We start from the raw sequence: 9,272 nt of genomic DNA on the forward strand, positions 1-9,272 counted from the left end.
AATTAAATGTGACGGGAAACCGCTGTGCCTACCCTGATGTTCTGTGGCGCACATGTTACGAGCACAGCCTGTGCTGTTACAAGCACATCTGTGCTGTTATGCGCAAACATTAATTTCTTGCCAACGTTCCGAAAACCTAATTGGACTGCTTGAGATGTTTGCACATAAACGAAAAGTGTTGTTGCCATGACCAAATGTTTTTTATGCAAATTTGATTTTGTGATAAGAAAAAAATAATTTATAGAGAAGACCCTAGATAAATTTCCCTGGTAATGGTGTCAAATTTATGTTGATGAATCAATGTCATATATTTTTTTTTTCGTTTTGCATTTGACATCGGTTTTTTCATATAAAAGCCGTCTCCTTGTCATCTGGTCGAGGAAAATAATTCCACAAACGTGACCACCAATTTGTGCGATTTCAAAAGTAAGTGTACAATTTTTTTGTAAAGGTGATAACAGGAAACTTCCCATATAACACACTTTCATATTGATATACGATTTTCTTCAATTTTGTATAGCCGTATTCCACTGATACTTCAGATATTTTTTCAGAGCACGACTTTATCAATGAAATATCAATGCCATACCAGAGCATAGATACCTGTAACTCCCACTGCATCCTGTTCCATAAGGTTTTTTTTGCTGGTCTCACACTTCCATTTAAGTGTAATGCAATACGACCACAAGCGCTGTAAATTTTATGATTCAAGCTATTAATTTAAAAATGAATTCCCCATTGAGACTTGTAAATAAATGTTATTATTTTTAGTTAGAATTTGTATCGGTCATCGCAAATTTGAAATTTGGTGTTGTTAAGAATGATTTGCCAGCAGTTAAATCGAAGTATTTAGAAAACAGTTCATTATATATATATATATGTCCAATGTCCAATTATACTTATTTAAACATAAAACAACCGAAAATTTCGCTATATGCGATAGCACGAGCATGGCTGATAAGTAAAATATTGAAGCATATCCATCGGATGAAAGGCGGCGTTTGTTTTTTTAATGTTGAACTTTACAGGCTTTGCACACTGAGCACATCCCGTGGTAATACCGTTTCACACTGGCACCATCAAACCTCCGTCAAAATAAAGATAATAAGCATAAAATAACAAAGTTGTGGTCTAGATTGTGAAATTTCAAGTTTTAACTTAGAAAATTGGCTATTGCATTGCATTGCATATTGCATAATAAAAAATCCATACATGTACAATAAACGTTACCCATTGAACTTTCTTAAAAATTGTCGCAGCTCTGTTTGGAAGTTGGTTTGACTTTGGTTGTATGGAATTTGCAAGCTACTAGGCAATATGGTTTCCTATGCTCCTTCCGAGCAATCTCCAGAAGATTGTCGAGTCTAATCCGCTTCGGTGCTGCGTTTTGGTTGCATAAAAAAATACTAGAACTGCGGTTGGATCTGGCCTGGTCGACATAAACGGAATTATGTCGGGACTTCCTCAAATCCGCAGTTTTGTTATGCCAAATATTTAAGGTGATATCTATAATCTATGCAGTCCACTACAACATACATGTATCGTTGGTTTATTTAATGGCTCTAAAATACTACTCATATGAAACAGCAAATACAATTGCTGATGCGAAATATTTTTTACTGCCATTAATTTTTTTGTATAGGCTATTCACACTGACGACCATCGACGATCTATTTCTTGGATGGTCGATGCGATATTTAGCCGATGGTTTTCAAGTTCAACTCTGAATAATTGTGATTCACAACGAAAAATGGTATTAACTGCGAAAATGTAAACAATAATTGTGACAAAAAATTAAGAAAAAACAGCAACAATAACAGCACAAAACAGACCATAAACAGAAAATATTCAAATAAATATAAGATGAAAGAAGCAGCAGAAAATGTCAGTGGTAAGTTTAATAGTAAATATTATTATGTTTGACAAACAAGAAATTGTGACATTATTTTTACACTGCAGGAATGAAAAACTAAAATTGGATTAAGCGAGTGTGCTATTCTAAACTCGTTCGATCTTTCTGTATCCACAACGTGGAGCAGAACACTGTGCGCAACCACATTAAGTTAAAAGAAATATATATTCTTAACAATATATTTATAAAGGGTCTTAATTGCAGATCGGGCTGAACTTTATACGGATATCATCGAGGTCGACCTGTTCGGACCTGTTGGCATCAGCTGTTTTTGATGGATGGTTAAAAATCGCATACGAAAGGGCGGGCTATAGGCTCTGCACACCGAGATAGGCTCACGGCGGAACGTTTGAATTTTTTGAAATATGTGAAAAAACACCTGATACGCATAAAATACCAAGGTTTTTGTCTGAACAGGGAAATTGATACAATTTTATATTAGTAAATTAGGTTTTTAATGGCTTTAAAAAACAATTTAGTCATAAAAAATCAAATACATACAAGTTAACGTACCCAATTCTATTGACGTCTTATACGAGTTTTAAATTGTAATTTAATCTTATCTCAACCTTTGTCTCCCAACCATAAGCTCAATCATTGGGTTCCGTCTAATTGATTTTTAAGATTTACAAAATCAATCTATGGCTTTCGCAACAATCTCAACCTGTGGCACTCTCCTGAATAGATAAACAATCTTTGCCCACACCCGTCTTCTGATAATAAATCTCACACCCTTCTTTCTGCAGACCCTGCTCATTGAGTATTTTAAAGTTTTCAATCTTCTGGATGACGAAAGCCAATATTTGGGATGACGAAATCAAATCGGAGTGCTTATAGAAAAATTATTTTCGAAAGGGGTTCCATGCAGAGATCGAAGAGTTCAAATTACTCTTGATCCTGAAGCGAAACCGAAAAGTCGAACTAAAAACTAAGATCGCGCAAACCCTTTTTCCGGAATCTTTGTAATTCCTAAATTAAGTCTATATCTGTGAAATAAGAGGTAAAAAAACTATTGAAAAACGCGATCCGCTACAGTTTTTATTTAGTTTACATACCTATTACCTACGTACTATTTTTTACTGTTTTTTAGAGTTGCATTTGCAAAGTATCTGCTAAATATCGCATAGAAAATGGCGGCCTAGGAAAATTCCTGATGGATGGTAGAATACCTGGGAAATATTCGAAACGGCAAAATCGTACGGACAATCGCCGAAATGGATGGTGGATGGTCGTCGGTTCCCATTCAATGGATAACGCTTTAGCGACATAAGCAACATGGGGCTGTGCATTACCATGGGGCAAAATAACTTTTTCTTGTAATTTTTCATTTTTAACGTTGTGAAATGCTTTATTCAGTCACTCTAAAATATCTTGCAAATTCTTATTGGGTCTGACAGCATCTTCATCCAATAATGCTATTAATTCTGCATCTTCAAATATTTTTAATTTGCCTGGGACGCTCCTTGTCTTCCACATTGATATCACCACTCTCATACCGTTGAAACTATTTGCGACAAGTTCTTTCAGAAAAGCAGATTCTTTATATGATTCCACAACCATTTAGTGCACCTCAGCCGCTGATTTTTTGGAACTCAAACCCGATATCAGAATTTCCCGCAAATTACGCTTACTTTCCTCAAATATGACATTTGTACTCACAATAAACTGTATAACGCCGCAGTCCACAACTATAATGACCAGGAATTGTTTAGAGACGCCTAACCTTATCTTGCAGTCTTCTGATTGGCAAAATTTGCCAGAAATTACCACGGTTTTCAATTTGTACACAAAATATTATAAAAAAAAGAGCAACCAGATATGTCTCTCACATTTACGGACACATTCAGAAATATGCGAAAATGCAATAGGCAGATTCGCTGACCGTGGGAGCACCACGGGGTGACCGGATGACAGCCAGCATCGGATACCAGACACGGGGCGCAATGGTAGCGTTTGTGCTGAACAGTGTCAGGTCTGGCGGCCTGGCGAGTGCTCGAAATAGGGAAGTTTATGTATCATAAGTTAGTGATTTAGTCTTTAGTGATCCGCTGAGTGACAGTAACACATACATATGTACTTGCTTTGCCTTCATTAAATAACTCGCCAACATCTGTATTTCATTTATCAACTAAATTATCTATTATTAATAAAGTGATTCATTCCATTTTTTTGTGGAAATAAAAAAAGTCGGAAAATTAAAAACCAAAAAAATAAGTGAAAATAAAGTACATTGGTTGCGGAGAAAACGCCTGCTCGTGGAAGAGTGAAAATAAACTTCTGAAAATCAAAATACCAAAAAAAAAAAAAACAAAAACTGAAAACAAAATAAACATTCACCAAGGAGGCAACAGACGCAAACAAATTTCGAAAGAAACAAAAGCAAAATCTGTACCACCAAAATGGACGGCTTTGGGCAGCGGTGACGGTAAACGAGATAAGACACGGCTCAACAATTGAAGACGAGCTGCTAGAAACTTGTAAAATACAAAGTAGAGGCAAACTAGGAAGATAAAAATGTAATTGAAATATGTTATTAATATCGCTGACAAATTAAAGTTCATTTAAAACAAAAAAAAAACGAGGGGGAACGTTGTGAGTTGCTGCGGACACCGCAACTCTACAGTTATACCCGATACTAAGTCAGTATGGCTCTCCTCCGGCAGACGCCGCTAATATTAAACGACACGACAAAGAGTGCGTGCGAGAGAGACAGAAAATCAGTCTGAGCGTGACGTCGGGCGCTGCGTAGCCACTGCAAATTGATTTGTTCCTTTTGGCTATAAAAATGATCTGATCTGATTCAGATTCAGCAATCTAATAGATATGGTCATTATCTATGATTCTGCGTTTTTAGTTTTCTCAAATCTGCAATATTGTGGATGCAACAGATTTTCGTCCTTTGTGGGGGCGGATGGGGGTAAGGCGAAATTCTGAGATATACGTTTTATAGTGACATCTTAAAGGAGTGTGTGTACCAAATTTGGTTACTCTAGCCTTAATAGTCTCTGAGATTTGTGGTTGCCTCAGATTTTCGTCCTTTGCGGGGGCGGAAGGGGGTGTGGCGAAATTTGGACATGAAACGGTCAAGGTCCGATATCACAGGAGTGTGGATACCAAATTTGGTTGCTCTGGCTTTTATAGGTTCTGAGATCCTTGAACTCATATTTTGCAATTGGCAAAACCGACCATGAAACCTGTGTGTTAGAGTGAGACAGAGCGAGAAAGAGTGAAATTGTTTTCGTGATTCTGGCTGTAATAATTATACGATCTGGTTCAGATTTTGCACTCTAGAAGATATAGTCATCTTCTACGATTCTGCGTTTTTAGTTTTCTCGTATCGTCGAAATTGTGGATGCCACAGATTTTCGCCCTTTGTGGGGGCGGAAGTGGGCGGGGCAAAGTTTTGAAATATTTTTGGAGCAGTGACATATCACAGAAGTCTGGATCCAAAACATCGTTGCTCTAGCTCTTATAGTCTTTGAGCATTAGGCGCTGAAGGGGACGGACAGACGGACGGACGGACAGACGGACAGACAGACATGGCTCAATCGACTCGGCTATTGATGCTGATCAAGAATATATATACTTTATGGGGTCGGAAACGATTCCTTCTGGACGTTACACACATCCACTTTCACCACAAATCTAATATACCCCAATACTCATTTTGAGTATCGGGTATAATTATTCAGTAATATTGTTTAGTATTAGCTAATCGAAAAAAAAAACTGTTGGAAGCTGCCAAGTTTTAACAGTAACTCTGACTCCACATTTACAAATTAAAATTTGGCGTTTATTGTTGGATACTGTTTTTGTGTTTTTGTTAGAAGCCGTGGCCGTGAACTTAGATTTAGGTGTTCGCTTCGACGATGAAGACCGACTGTCTTTTAGGTGCTAGGTGAGGGAGCGTATGCTCCACCCACATTTTTTGCCACCCACCATTCTCTTCCGTTTTCTTTCCCACTGGAGGGACCCCGATTTCGCAGGTTGGTTGAGTTACCTATTAGTTACCTACCTAGAATAAGTCCTGACCTTTTCGTATTTTCATCGATTTAAGCATCGACTTTTCAGTCCTAGGTTAAGGGGTGGCGGGATGGAGCCACGAAGGCCCAAGTTCTTTAATTTTCGTATTATACGGCCTGAGGGGCCTCTAAACACTAACAGTCTCTTGTCTTTATAAAGGGGAGGGGAAAGTCGGGATCACGGCAGACGCCACTGGATTTTTGGGTTTGGTTTGGTTATCTCAGCAAAATCAGCTAGCCCAACGACAACTATGAAGCAGCGAAAACCCAAAGAGAGGAAGCGGCGAGGTCCAGAAACAACCGAAAAGAGAAAACGGAGCACCAAGAACCGTAAGCGATAAGACAAGCCAGCCACAGCAACAACCACGCTCCAGCAGCGGAGCGGGATAGAGCAAAACGCAGCAGCAGCAGAAAGGAGAAGCGAAGGCCACTGACCGTATGGTCCCCGTAGTTCGTATTCCAACTGGGTCCCGACGTCTAAGTGCCTTCGGCGAGACTCATCTGCACGAACCGTGCGGTTCCAGGCCTTGAAGTTGGCCACCCCCACCCTCGAAAGGGCCACCTGGTTGTCCCCTCCAGCCTTTTCAGGGCGCCCGCCGAGGCCCTCCACACGCCACCCCTTGCCACCGTTCTCCCCCTCGTATGACGGGTCCACCGTCCACCATTGTAGGTCAATACTCGGAGTCCCGGCAAATTACAAATATGGTTGTAGTTTCGACCCTTGAGAGATGTGTACCCCAGCCAGGATCACTTCCTTACAATCATTAATATATATATTTCTCTGAAAAGGTAATACTGGTAGCTTTATTCAACCATTTAAAATTTTGTATTTTTTTAGTTTTATACATTTTGTTCGTGTTTTAAGTTGAAAACGAGGGGGAACGTTGTGAGTTGCTGCTGTGACCGCAACTCTACATTTATACCCGATACATACTTATGTAGTCAGTATGGCTAGGTTAGGTTGAGGCGGCTGCCGGGCTCTCTCGGAGCCCGTCACACTTAGGCCGCTTTCGGCCCATTGTGATACCGCATAGGATCTTCCCTTCCTGCGTTGTGAGACTTCCTGTCAGCAATTTTCCCATCCAGATGCTCTCACAAGGTTAGGTTAGGTTAACCCGGACGGCCCTCAGCGGGGCCACGCATAGGCCAATATGGCCCTTAATTATCCGGATGGGGGGGTGTATGAACCGTCGCGGGAGTGTTAATGTTGTTTTAAAAGTCCCCGAGAATCAAGGTGTTTTTAGCATAGGCCAGCAGTTCCTGTGGCGTCCTTTTGGAGGCATCTTCCAGTGATGCCAACACTGTCGCGCCCAGGTATCTCCTCCTTGCCCTTGAGAGAGCCGGACAGTTGCAGATGAGATGTTCCAGGGTTTCGATAGCCCCAGGTTCCTCACATTTCCTACAAGTGTCTCTGTTGGTGATGCCTAGCTTTGCTGCATGTGCAGCAGCCAGACAGTGACCTGTTAGTATTCCCACTAGCAATCTACAGTCCTTTCGTGGTAGGTGCAGTAGGTAGTGGCTAAGTTTCTCGTTGCGCTCCTTGCACATTTTCTTCGAGGTTCTGCAGGTGGTGGTACTCCTCCACCTGCTATCAGTCTGTGCTCTAGCCTGCTTCTCTAGATCGCCCTGCAGCGTTCTGAGGGAGACAGGCACGTTCTCGGTTCTCCTATTCTCCAGCCCGACGCCTTCCTTAGCTAGTACGTCCGCCGCTTCGTTTCCTTCGATGCCCTGGTGGCTGGGAACCCAATAGATCCGCACTGTCTTTGTCGTGCTTAGGATGTCTAATGCCCTGCTCGCCAAGACACTTCTGGAACTGACCGCGGACGACTGCATGGATCTTATCGCCGCTTGGCTGTCGACGAATATGTTGACCGCATCGTGTGCTCGTTCTGTGAGGAGAGCGACCTCCGCTGCCTTCCCGATGGCAAAAACTTCTGCCTGGAATATGCTGAATTGGTCCGGTAGCTTATACGACAGCCATATCTCAGGGTCTGTACAGTATAGGCCCGCTCCTACTCCTCCGTCCATCTTGGAGCCGTCTGTGTATATATTGAGGTGCTCAGTTTAGTCCCTTCCAATTTTCCAGTCTTCAGGTCCCAAAGATGTGGTTGTTTTGACGTCAAGGCAAGTTTGGGGGTCATGTAATCAGTTGATCTGGTCATGTCCCTGCCAATTGAACTGTGCCCGTATCCTTGTATCGATAGGTTTCCTGATGCTATAAGGCGTTGTGCTGCCTTTCCCGCAATCAGGCGAGCGTGAATGTCCAGGGGGTCGATTCCAAGTTCAGTTTCGAGTGCTTTTGTTGGGGTTGACCTCAGCGCCCCTGTAAGACAGAGCAGAGCCTGTCGCTGAGTCTTTTCCATAAGCTTATGGTATGTCTTCTTTTCAGTAGCCTGCAACCACACTAAGGCTCCATACAGCAGAGTTGGTCGCACTACCGAGATGTAGATCCAGTGCACTAGAGCAGGTGACAGGCGCCATGTGCTGCTGAGCATCTTCTTGGATTTATAAAGTGCAATAGTAGCCTTCTTCACCCTTTCCACTACATTGGGCCTCCATGCCAGCTTGCTGTCCAGTACTGTGCCTAGGTATTTCACCTGTGATTTTGGAGTCAGCCTAGTTTGGTCAATTTTCGGGGGGGTCCATATCGGTACCTTGTACCTCTTGGTAAAGAGGATGAGGTCCGTCTTGTCCGCGTTGATACTGAGTCCTATTTCTTCCGCCCACTCACGTATCTCCCTGAGTGTACGTTCCATTATGGAGCTGAGGTCGATGGACATACAGCCGTAATAAGTATGCTTATGTCATCTGCATAGGCTGTTATTTTTGGGGCCTTCCTTTCAAATCTCGTAATGAGGTCGTCGACCACCAAATTCCACAGTAGTGGCGATAGGACTCCACCTTGAGGTGTGCCTCTGTGTGCCCCCTTTACCATGGAAGCAGTGCCCCACTCCGATTGCACCCGTCTACAACTTAGGAGGTTTTTGATCCAGACGTTGATTGCAGGGTGTATGTTATTCGCTTCTAGGCGACTTGTTATTGCGGTTGTGGCCACGTTGTTGAATGCTCCTGAGATGTCCACAAATGCTCCCAAAGCATACTTTTTGTTGTGAAGGGCGCTCTCGATGGTGGCTACTAGCGAGTGTAGTGCCGTCTCCACTGATTTCCCTTTAGTGTAGGCGTGTTGGTTTGTTGACATCAGTCCCTCTACCTCATTCCTGATGTGCAAATCCAACAGCTTTTCTAGTGTTTTTAGTATAAAGGAGGTAAGGCTTATCGGTCTGTAATCCTTGGGACTCACGTGGCTGCACTTTCCTGCCTTAGGGAGGAAGACAACT

At 42.1% G+C, this 9,272-nt stretch overlaps 1 long non-coding RNA gene across 1 annotated transcript; it reads left to right on the plus strand.

Moving 5' to 3' along the window:
- Window positions 1-1,845: 1,845 nt before the first annotated feature.
- Window positions 1,846-2,424, plus strand: LOC113566090. Its single transcript, XR_003408937.1, has 3 exons — window positions 1,846-1,891; window positions 1,960-2,062; window positions 2,117-2,424. It is a non-coding gene; the product is annotated as an uncharacterized LOC113566090 (long non-coding RNA).
- Window positions 2,425-9,272: the final 6,848 nt, after the last annotated feature.

This window comes from Drosophila persimilis, unplaced genomic scaffold, assembly GCF_003286085.1.
Source record: "Drosophila persimilis strain 14011-0111.01,24,50 unplaced genomic scaffold, DperRS2 tig00000520-arrow-pilon, whole genome shotgun sequence".
Lineage (NCBI taxonomy): Eukaryota > Metazoa > Arthropoda > Insecta > Diptera > Drosophilidae > Drosophila > Drosophila persimilis.